Source organism: Pelobates fuscus, chromosome 7 (assembly GCF_036172605.1).
Source record: "Pelobates fuscus isolate aPelFus1 chromosome 7, aPelFus1.pri, whole genome shotgun sequence".
In the NCBI taxonomy this organism is placed as follows: domain Eukaryota; kingdom Metazoa; phylum Chordata; class Amphibia; order Anura; family Pelobatidae; genus Pelobates; species Pelobates fuscus.
The window spans coordinates 48,055,460-48,068,242 of record NC_086323.1 but is presented as its reverse complement, the minus strand read 5'-3'; positions in this window follow the sequence as shown (position 1 = coordinate 48,068,242).

Genomic DNA, 12,783 nt, shown 5'->3' with positions numbered 1-12,783 from the left:
CCATGTCTTGAGCACATGTTATCACTGTGTTGTATATGCCTGGTGGACCCCTCCATTTTGTTGTGCCTAAGTGTGGGGATTGGCCTAACTAGTTTATTCTCACTTTAGCATGTTTTCCCTCAACACTAAGTTAAAGTTGACTACTCATGTACTTGGCCTAATTGCCTTTACTTCTATAAAAATGGATACTGTCCAACCCTGACATGCGCTAATACCACTACCTTGTAAGCACCTGCTCACATGTTCCTCTCAGCTTGACTGTATCCTTAAGCCTGATGTCGATATAAGATTAACATAACATTTTGTGCTGTTTCCTCGAATTGAAGCATAATGTTCTTGCTAAATCTTTACAACTTCATCATATGTTTCATTATGTGTTACACACATTATTGCGATTGCTGTTGTGGCAATGCAGGATGTAATGTATTTTTATGCACGACCAACAATAAAGATTTTTATTTTTTTGTAAAAGTTCTTAAATGTACTGACTACTTAAACCGGGAAGGCACCGGTACAGCAGAAGAATTTCTTTAAACAAATGAATAAAAAATACTTCAAGACGTAAATAATTAACGCTATTATGGCGTTCCATGCCGTCCTGCTTTAAATGGGCTTTTCAGCCGTTGCGGCAGCATGGAACACTATAATCAGCTTTTAGCCCCAAAGCAGTTATCCACTTCTGGTGGACAAAAAATATGTATATATGTAATGTATATAGTGTGTATATATATATATATATATATATATATTTATATTTGTGTACGGGATTATGGAAGGGGGCGCACATTAAAGTGTGTGTAGTTTTTTATAAATAAGAGTCGGTTGAGGTGTGCCGAAACCGACGCGAGGTTAGGCCTGCAAAAGAGGGCCAAAAAGTATGTAACATTTATTTATCATAACAACATCATTTAGACATATTATAGAAAGCGAGCCTGATTTCCTTCTCTGGATTGGAATGTACCGGTTGCATGCCGAGGATTTCCAGCGTCCCATCCTCTCCATAACATGAGTTGGAACTTGACAACTTGAGGCTGCAGTGGCGGCCCCAATACGGAATGAATGTCCCGAGAAGGAAATTGGATTGAGGCCAAGACTAATTAAGAAGGAGCGAATGTATAGCATGAACTGTTTGAGAGATATGGCAAAAAATTGTACAAGTAACCATTTATATTGGAACGCACATATTATCTTGAACCATATACAATACTTACCCATATCGTAAGCTGTAGAGTACGTTTGCTTAGTATTAGTAGACAAATCTTATCTGCGGAAAACTCATACTTAAGGCATGATTTAGACCTTTTTGACCTGTAGAGGATTTCTGGACTGCGTGTTCTTTTAGCTTAACCGTTAAGGCCCTGGGGAGATAGCGCAGCTAAGCGGACAAGGGCACATGTAGGAGTGTGGGGATAGATGCATGGGATTGGTTGGGAAGTGTCTGTGGGTGTGATTATGTTCTGTGTAAGACAGTGTGGGGGAGGTCTTACCTCAGTGCCACTTGGGATTCGGGCCAGCAAACAGCTTCCTGTCCTCCTGCTCCTGTTTGCCTGGGCCTGCAGATTGACACAGCTTGATGGTTGAGGCTTCTAGCTTCCCTCAGGGCTGCTGCAGCGTGGATGGTGGCCGGCACCTGTGGGAACAATTGGCAAGCATTAACGAGGTATGGCTACCGGTGTGGGCCCCCCCCCGCGGCCTACCTCCCCTTGGAGCACCCCCTGTGGTCTCCCCTGCTGCCTCCCATGCGGTCCCTGCCCCTGGGGGCCGCACCAGCACTGGCAGGCGTTCCCACCCGCCTGCCAGGCTCTCCCCTGATCCCTCTCCTCAGGCCCGGTTGATGAGGTGGAGCCCGGGCCCGAGGCATCGACAGGGCCGCATGTCTGGGGGCTCCAGACACGCTGCCTACCAACAGGGGCCTGGATTTGAGGCTTTCTGCGGCCGCGCGCGTGGCACGGCCTTCTGCCACGAGGCCTGCCACTGCCGCGCGGCCTGCAGCCTCCTTTGCCGCCCGGCCTGGCACACCCAGGCCGGGGATGCGGCCTCCTACCCCCGCGCGGCCTGCTGTGTGCACGGCCGCGCGGGCCCTCACGGCAAGGCCGGGGATGCGGCCTGCTACTGCCGCGCGGCCACCTGGAGGGTCTGCCGTGCGGCACACACTTGGGCCCCCTACCACACCATCCGCCCCGGCCGCCAGCGCTGGATTGCGGGCCAGGGGCGGTGGGCGGCGGATTCATCTCTCCGGGCGGCGGGTGGCCGCCCGGCACCAGTCCAGGTCCCCCCGCGGCCGGCGGGGGGTTGGGGCGGTGAGTAGGCCCCCGCGGGCCGCGCGGGGTACCTTAGTACCGCCGTATGGGATTGGGGGGGTCTCTGTGCCCGTCGGGAGCCTCTGCCGGTGAGGAAGGCTCCCAGGGCTGTCTCCCCCTTTTTCTACTGCCAGGGGTCCCAGTTTCCCCCTTTTTGGGCCCCCGAGTCCCCCCTCTTCTCCCCCCTTTTTCTGCCTCCTTCCCCCCTCCTTTTTCTAGTGGGCCTGCCCTCTCCCCTCCTTTTTCCCTCTCCTATGTTTTCTTTTCCCCTCCCCTGGGTCTACATTCCCTTTCTGTCTACCCCTCTATGTTCTTTCCCCCCCCTATCTAGCCTGGTCCCCCCCTCTATCTAGCCTGGTCCCCCTCCCCCCCTCTAGCTAGCCTGGTCCCCCTCCCCCCTCTATCTAGCCTGGGCCCCTCTCCCCCCCCCCACCCTGCAGGTCACTTACCTCGGCCATCTCCTCTGGGGCGTGGGCTCTCCTCTTCTCCACTGCTCTCTCCTCTGGACTCTGCTGCAGTTCGTGGACCGTCCAGCAGGTGGCGCCTGGATCACAGCTGTTGTCTTCTATGGTTGCTGGTGCTGCTGTTTCTTTGCCTTGTCCTTCTGCGTCTGGTGAGTACTTTTCCCCCCTCTTTTGGCGCTTTGCGTGCATGCGTTGTTCCTTCTTTGTTCAGTCTAGTCCTCCTAGCACGGTAAATTAAAAAAAAAAAAAAAAATTAATTAAATACAAATAAATAAATAATTATAATAATACCAAAAAAAAAAAATAAATAAATAAACAATAATAATGATTAATAAATAAATAAATAAAAAAAAAAAAAAATATCAGAAATGATAAGTAATTTGCAGTACAAAAAATGAATTGTGTCCATTACCGCATGGAATGAGTTAAACGACAGCCATATAACAGAACATACAACCGTGATTTAACTGTCAAGTACACGGTGGTGAATAATCAAGCAAAAAATAAAAAAAAAATAAAAAAATAATAAATAAATATAAATAAATAAATAAATAAATAAAAAAAAACAGACAACCAAAAAAAAAAAAAAAAAAAGACATTACTTTCCAAACAGAAAATATATATATATATATATATATGAACGGAGAATGTCTGGGTACAAGGACAGCGCTTTCCCCCCTTCGTTTTCTGTATGTCTCATTCGTTTAGGTACACATTCCTGCAGCGTCTGGCGCAGCGGATAGCGCCGGCGGTGCCTCCCGGGTTCGCATGACGCTGGGTGTTGCTGAGCTAATATGGCCCGCTTGGCTTGCGCGCACTACTAGGGAGCATATGGGGGAAGGGGCTTTTTTACGAGTGTGTTCCATCCTGCCACGGGGGTCCCTTGGCTAAGAGGGACATTAGGGGTGTGGTCGGTTACACCCCAGGGTGCATATTCGAGTGCTCTGGATAGCATGGTCGGGGAGAGGGCTCCCCGAGACTGCGCTGCGTGGTTCTGCGGTCAGGACACTTTCGGGACGCATGTAGTCCCTAGGAGGAGCTGGGTTGGTGGAGGTACATTTTTCCACTTTCGTTGGCGGTGCAACCCTTCTTGGCCTGGGGCCGGGTGGGCTTCGGCCTGTGGTTTTTCGTCCTCTCTGCAATCTGTCGGGAGGGGGACGTGGGTGCTCTCGGAGCTGGACCCTTAGTCCATGCGAGAGCCCCTTTGGGTGGTGTGGGTCCACTTTACCAAGAACGCTCGACTAGCTTACTTCCCAATCGTTTAAGGTGCCCCTGGAGTCCGCTCTGTGGGTCCCCCCTTTGGGATGTGGTGCCCATGGAGGAGCGGGGTTGATATCCCCTGATTCCTTATTTACTCGATTGTCGTATCCTCCCTGGGGCCTTGCTGCCGAAGGCGGCGGTGGACTCGGTCTTCCGGCTGCTGCCGGTACGCCCGTCGAGTTTGTTTCCGGGCTGTGTTTCTGACGGTCAGGTTAGTTGGCTATATGCCTCCATGTAAGTTGCTCCCGGTGTGGCTTATGTGTGGGGCCGTCAGTGTCGCATGTGCGCACTCTGCTGCTGCAGTGTTTTTCTTGGTATAGTGTTTTGGAGTTCCGTGGGTCGGGGTGTGCTCTTGTCTCCTGGTTAGTGGGATCAATTCCACTAAGGGGACGTCGGTCCCCCTGGCTGCGGTTTGGGGCGTCAGGCAGGAGGCGTCGGTGGTTTGGAGGGGCGTTGTGGGTTTCGGCTGCGCTACCCGTGGGCTCTCCTGGGTACGCTGGGCGTTGCCTATTGGGGTTGCCCTTGGGACTGGATGGGGTTCCTGCTGGGCCTCCTTTAACGCTGGCTTGTGCAATCTGGCCCCCTGTGTCCTGTCCGCTGGCTTCCAACTGTTTTGCCGCCGCAGCAGGTTTTTGGGGTTTTGGGCCATTTGGGCTCTCGGTGTTGTGCTGCCTCTTGCCCAATACGCTGGCTCTGGCGGACTCTGGTGTTCTTGGAGGTCCCCCTTTCTGGTAGCATGGCAGGCATGGGGTACCCGGCTCATGAACGAGTGGGTAGGTTTTTTCCTTGGGGACCATCATGGGGGGGTGCTGGCTGTCTTTGTCGTGTGTCGGTAACCACTTCCCCGGTGGTGCTCTGGTACTCTGGTTGCGGCTCCTGGCTCGGAGTGGCTTGGGCTAGGGGCGGCTGGTCCGGGGTTTTTTGCCGGTTATTACCATTGTGTTAGCCGATGCTCTGCCTTGTTCATTATAGGGCGCGGTGTCGATTTATAAGGCGGTGGAGGGGTGGTCGCTTGGTCCACCGGTCTGATGAGACTGGTCCGTGGGTTGATCTCTGCGGCGGCGTGGTGGCCCGCTCCAGTAAGGTGGGAGTGATTGGGACGTATGAGAATGTTTCTTTGTGGGTTCCGGGATGGGACTGCTCATCTACACGTTTGGTTACGGGTGTTGGGGGCGATTTCTGCGATTGGCTGGGGTCGGCTTCCCGTTCATGTTACGGTCGCCGGCAAGTGGGTGGAATTCTTAGATGTTGCGGGGTTGACTTTCTGCATCCTCCTGAGGTAGAGGGAATGCACGGGGTTATGGTTGGGCTCCTTCCATGCTGTAATGGGTTCCAGGATAGTCCGAGTTATACCGTTCGATCGGGGGCAGTGCAGGGTTCCGTCCTTTGCCTGTTTTTCATTGGGAATGCTGTTCAGTCCCCTGGGTTATTCAGCCTTCTCACCCTGTTTGGTTCTAGGAGATTGGGTTTTTCACCCCCGCGTCCATTTAGTCGTGGTGTTCCTCTTGGGGGCTCGATTTCCTGGATAAGGATGGTGGGGAATTCAAGGGGCATTTATTTTGGTTGGGGGCGGCTACGGACGCCGCCAGGCTGGGCGTGCCAATGGTTCAGAGGGCTCGAATGGGGGAGTCAGGGTGGTGGGTTCCTTGGGTTCGCCTTGCTGGTCTCTGACTGGATTTATCTCCGCGGTACGGTCCCCCCTCCACCCCGGACTGGGGAGGGTGGGATGTTCGTGTGAATTTGGGCCAGGAGGCGAGGGCGGGTGGTTGGATCTTCCGCCTTTGGGAGCGGAGGTTCGGTGGTCTGGCACCGGATACGTGAGGGGGGTGTGGCTCCTCCTCATACGAGGTCAGCTGTTCCGCCTCATGGGGTACCAGGGGTTTTGTCATCCCTGGGTGGCATGACATGAGTCAGTAACGGTTTCGGACTTGGGTGCTCTTCAATATGGACATGTTCCGCATTATGTTTCTTCCCCAAGGTTCTCGGGGGCTATCGCCCTTTCCTTTTGGCAGTGCGCCCCGCAGGTGAGTGCCCTGGTGCGCTGCGGTCGGTCATTGACTGGATGTGTTTCTGGGTTTGTCGTGGCCATGAATATAATAATAAAAAATAAATAAATTAATGAAAAATGAAAAAATTCTTTTTTAGATTTCCAGTTCGCCTTTTGGGTTTGGCCGGAGGTGGCCTAGTTATCTCGAAGGAAGGGTGCGCTTGCTGGAGGTCGGACTTGACCTCTGTTACTCTAGCGCTGCGTGAAGTGGTGGAACAGGCCATGGCTGGTTGTGGTGGGGTCCCCCGCTGATTTTAGGCGTAAAACAGCGGGGTTGTGGCGGGGGTATGTCCTTGCCAATTGAGTTTGAGGTTACGTTTAAGTAGATGGAATGAGATGAACAAGTTTTTTAAGGTCTCAAACCTCCCCTGCTCTAAAGGTTTAACTTTAGGTTGCCTGAGGTCTCGTGCCCATCGAGCGTGGATAAGGTCGGCTGATGGCAGGCATTGGAAGGATTTTTTATGACGAGGGGGGAGGTGAGAGGGAGTGGTGATTAGGAACCACTCCATGTTTTTATTGGCAAGGACGGTTGGGTCACTGTATAACACTATGGGTGGAGTTATATATGTATATATGTTAATTTATGCTTATTTATGTCTAATGTTTTGGTTACAGAAAAGAAGAGATTTAATAAATAAAGCTATGGATGTGTTATGCAGTAATTTAGTTGTGATAATAAATGCTGTGGCCTGTTTCATCCATACTAAGTGGTCTGTCGTTATTGGGGGGTTTAATGGGGTTAGATTTTGTTCTAGGCTGCATCGCGATTCCCCACTACGTACATACAAGGCCCTGGGGAGATAGCGCAGCTAAGCGGACAAGGGCACATGTAGGAGTGTGGGGATAGATGCATGGGATTGGTTGGGAAGTGTCTGTGGGTGTGATTATGTTCTGTGTAAGACAGTGTGGGGGAGGTCTTACCTCAGTGCCACTTGGGATTCGGGCCAGCAAACAGCTTCCCTCCCGCCCACCCTATACTATATTTTGTCGCAGCTAGCCGGGGGTATGTCCTTGCCAATTGAGTTTGAGGTTACGTTTAAGTAGATGGAATGAGATGAACAAGTTTTTTAAGGTCTCAAACCTCCCCTGCTCTAAAGGTTTAACTTTAGGTTGCCTGAGGTCTCGTGCCCATCGAGCGTGGATAAGGTCGGCTGATGGCAGGCATTGGAAGGATTTTTTATGACGAGGGGGGAGGTGAGAGGGAGTGGTGATTAGGAACCACTCCATGTTTTTATTGGCAAGGACGGTTGGGTCACTGTATAACACTATGGGTGGAGTTATATATGTATATATGTTAATTTATGCTTATTTATGTCTAATGTTTTGGTTACAGAAAAGAAGAGATTTAATAAATAAAGCTATGGATGTGTTATGCAGTAATTTAGTTGTGATAATAAATGCTGTGGCCTGTTTCATCCATACTAAGTGGTCTGTCGTTATTGGGGGGTTTAATGGGGTTAGATTTTGTTCTAGGCTGCATCGCGATTCCCCACTACGTACATACACGTTTAAGCAAGGTCCGACTTCAGGACTCCGGAAGTGGCTAAGGCGGGGGATACTGCAGGGGACTTGAGATGACAGGGTTAGTGTTAATTAGCCCCTTAAGGACACATGACATGTGTGACATGTCACGATTCCCTTGTATTCCAGAAGTTTGGTCCTTAAGGGGTTAAAGATAGTACGTTACCTGGAGCTATTTCTTGTAGCATGCTGTGAGGAGGGAGGAGACGTAATATGTTTTAATTATGCAAAACTCAGATGCCCATTGAATATCTCGTGTAGTAGAGCTGCTAGCAAATGGGTACTAATAGGCCAAGATAAGGAAAAACAAATAAATCGGGGATGGGTTTGCGCCAATATACAAAATAAATAACAATATCAAGTCCAATTTTTGTGGTCTACGAAGTTGTAGGATTCTACTTGTTACGATATCCAAGGGATGTGGAGGAAGGTGGTAGGTGATGAGTAAGATGATCCAAAATAGTAAAAATAGGAGAGGTCTTACTTACAGTTGTAAGATAATGGGATAAGGACTATCCCATAAGAGTTGAGGCTGTGCCATTAGCCCTGTGTTTGAGAGAGGCCCTACCTATGATATGGGCCATGTGGACTTGTACTAACTACGCGCAGCAGGGTGTTAACCTCTTGTGGATGAGCGTTAACCTTACACGTGTGATTAACTGCAATGAACCACAGCGAAAAAGGACTGTAACAGGCACCGAATGAAACTAACTGTTGTGATGCGAACCGAATAATAGAATCAGGGCCGCCATCAGGGGGTGACAACCGTGACGGTTGTCACGGGCCCGGCGGTCCTGGGGGGCCCGGACTGCTTTGGCAGTCCAGGGCCCCACAATTACACTCTGCACATATATATAGCGATCATCGCTATATATATGTGCAGCCGCGGGCCCCCCCAGCTCCCTGTATTTGCAGAGGGGGCCCAGCGGACTGCAGGATCACTTTCCAGCATTTCCCTGTCTCTAACTCCCGCGAGATCTGCGGTCGGTAGAGCGTTGCCATGGGTTACCATGGCAACGCTCCGCGCGACGCACGCACCCCATCTCGCGGGAGTTAGAGACAGGGAAATGCTGGAAAGTGATCCTGCAGTCCGCTGGGCCCCCTCTGCAAATACAGGGAGCCGGGGGGGCCCGCAATGCCACCGGACCACCAGGGATCAAAGAATCTTCCCCACTCCCTGAACCAGGTAAGAAACAGGGAGGGGGGAATAACTTTCATTACACATTACATACATACACTAGTAAACACACTAACACACACAGACTGCATCCACTACATTGACACACACTCTGCATTCATTACACTAACACACACACTGCATTCACTACACTGACACACACACTGCATTCACTACACTGACACACACACTGCATTCATTACACTAACACACACTCTGCATCCATTACACTAACACACACACACTGCATCCACTACACTGACACACACTCTGCATTCATTACACTAACACACACACTGCATTCACTACACTGACACACACACTGCATTCACTACACTAACACACACACTGCATTCACTACACTGACACACACACTGCATTCATTACACTAACACACACTCTGCATCCATTACACTAACACACACACTGCATCCACAACACTAAAACACACACTGCATCCATTACACTAACACACACACTGTATTCACTACACTGACACACACACTGCATCCACTAAACACACTGTATTCACTACACTAACACACTGTATTCACTACACTGACACACATTCTGCATCCACTACACTAACACACACACTGTATTCACTACACTAACACACACACTGCATCCACTACATTAACACACACTACATTCACTTCACTAACACACACTGCATCCACTACACTAACACACTGTATTCACTACACTAACACACACACACTGCATCCACTACACTAACACACACACTGCATTCACTTCACTAACACACACTCTGCATTCATTACACTAACACACACTCTGCATCCACTACACTAACACACACATACTGTATTCACTACACTGACACACACACTCTGCATTCACTACACTGACACACACTCTGCATCCACTACACTAACACACACACTGCATCCACTACACTAACACACACACTCTGCATCCACTACACTGACACACCCACTCTGCATTCACTACACTGACACACACTCTGCATTCACTACACTGACACACACTCTGCATTCATTACACTAACACACACTCTGCATCCACTACACTAACACACACTGCATCCACTACACTAACACACACATACTGTATTCACTACACTGACACACACTCTGCATTCACTACACTGACACACACTCTGCATTCACTACACTGACACACACTCTGCATCCACTACACTGACACACACTCTGCATCCACTACACTAAACACACACACTGCATCCACTACACTAACACACACACTCTGCATCCATTACACTGACACACCCACTCTGCCTTCACTACACTGACACACACACTCTGCATTCACTACACTGACACACACTCTGCATTCACTACACTGACACACACTCTGCATCCACTACACTAACACACACACTGCATCCACTACACTAACACACACACTCTGCATCCACTACACTGACACACCCACTCTGCATTCACTACACTGACACACACACTCTGCATTCACTACACTGACACACACTCTGCATTCACTACACTGACACACACTCTGCAGTAACTATACACACAGCATCCACTAAACATCCTGTATTCACAGTACACACACTACATCCACCACACATTTAAACATTCTGCATTCACTATACAGAGACACTGCGTCTAAAACACACACTTCATCCACTAAACACATGGCATCTAGTACACACAAAAACTACATCCACTTCACAAACACACTACATCCACTACACACACTGCATCCGCTACACAAACACACACTCTGCATTCACTGTACAAACAGTATCTAATACACACAAACACTACATACATTACACACATTCTAATTCACTTCCACTATACACACCACATTAAGTCCTGCATCATTGTCTGCGGACTAGGTAAGAGTCCTGTGGGCGGACTCGTGGGCGGGCCGGGAGATGGGGCAGGGGGGCCCAGACCTTGTGCTCTGTCATGGGCCCCAAAATTTCTGGTGGCGGCCCTGAATAGAATGCAAAGCCGTGAGTCACCGTAGGGAAATATGGGCACAAGAGAGGAACCTGAAAAGGAGCTTTGATTGTAGTTTAAATTTAAAGATGATATGTGTTCGAATAGTAAGTACCCTATAATAGTTATAGGCTTGGGATCGTAAATGTTTGTATTATATGATGCTTATGGTGTTACTTCTTAAACTGAAACATGTAGCATGACCGAAAGTAACTCCTGATGGACTTCTTGAACTTAAATAAAGTGAAACGAGTGCAACGTTAAATGCGTGATGAATGAATTGAATGCGCATGGAGGACCCTGTGAACGTCAAGCGTGCAGACAAGTCCCTATTAGTTGTTTAAGGTTTAATACCATTTGAATGGTATTCGTTTGGTCGTAATGAAGGCAGAGTGATGCCTCGATGTTTGATATGAAACAAGTTGAAATTCTGTTTACCCGGACTTATTAGATTGCTAATGCTTATCCTGCATTGCTTGTATAACGGACGTCGACGTGATAATTAAGTGATAGTATGAGTCAAGATATGGTAATTTAGAACTCAACGTGCTAAATGCCCCCAATGGGTTGCAATGTAATAAATAGTATATCTGTAATGCATGAATCTGGAAACAGTCACTGTATGTACGTAAGTGTCTTGCGGACCTGACGATGGTCCAATACAAGGCCTAACCTGTACAACGCGAAACGTAAAAGGTAACGTGAGACCCAACATACGTATTTAACTGAATATATGTAAGAAAAATGCCTGAAACAAATTGTTGGAGGAACCGCTGGTCTCGGTCTCTACTAGCTTGACCTGGGCACGTAGTGTATGTGGTATGATAGGATCACCAGCGAGTGACAAGTTGGGGTAATATATATTTGGGTATCTTGTACTGCTATATCTAAGTATCTAGCAGACCCTTAGCCCGTAAGTGATGACGTATTGAAAGCATAGGATTAGCCTTGTATGATAGGTCTGACATACTGTTTGTATTACTGTAAGAGTATTTAACTCACAATCGAAACTAAAGCGGGAAATAAAGCGCTAGGATACCTGATTTGGTTATTGGATCTAAAACATAGTGATTATGCGTGATGGGTCTGTAGTATGCCGCCCCCCCCAGCTTACTAGGAATGCGAGTGTGAGTGTGTGTGTGTGTGCTGGCTGACTAGCTAGTGCTGCAATGCGGTGAAACGATTACTCTAGGTTGGTGACAGGTGAGGCCCTGCTATTTGCCAAGCGGCTTGAGAGGCTCTATCTATGCGTTGGCGCGAGGGGATAGCGTGGCCACTGAACGTTGTGGCGGGGTGTCGGGCTCTCGGTGAAAGTTAAACATAAGATAGAATGGGAGTGACAGATGAGGCCCTCTCTATGCCACAATGCGAGGCGGCTAGCTATGATTTGCCCCGAGGGGCGTAGTACCTCCAAGTATGAGGATGGGTGTTGGCCTCGCGGGATCACTAACCTATGGCAAAGAAGCCAGGGGGAATAATAACTAGTAGATACCTAGGAACCTGACAGCCAGCCGTTGCTAACTAAGAGGGAAGGTCAGTTAGTGAGAGAGGACATACCACGGAACGAAACGTGGGTGGTAATGAGTTAGGATCGTACAGCTTGACCGAAACTGGAGTGCCCTGTGAGCATGTCGGGGTCCAGATGGTCGGGACGTATAAACTAGAATGCGTGTATGATTGTATGTATGGCCCTCGGGGCTCGTGGGGCCATATCGTGGCCTTGTTTGTAATGTAATGCGAGTTTATTTATATATATATATATATATATATATATATATATATTTTTTTTTTTTTTATATGCGGATCTCGTTCATAGTACTGTTAAAAACGCGTACTTGCCTTTGCCGAGGCTTGTTCTCCATAACCGCAGTGTGAACTTAAATGCACTTGTCTAATAACATATGTGCTTGTCTGCGCAGGTGTACAAGGCAAGGTAATCAGGCAATGATATAATTTACTTTTTCAAACATATTCGGACCTTGAGAGCATGGTGACTTATTCCCTATCTAAAATGTATATATACACATGAAACAAACAAAAG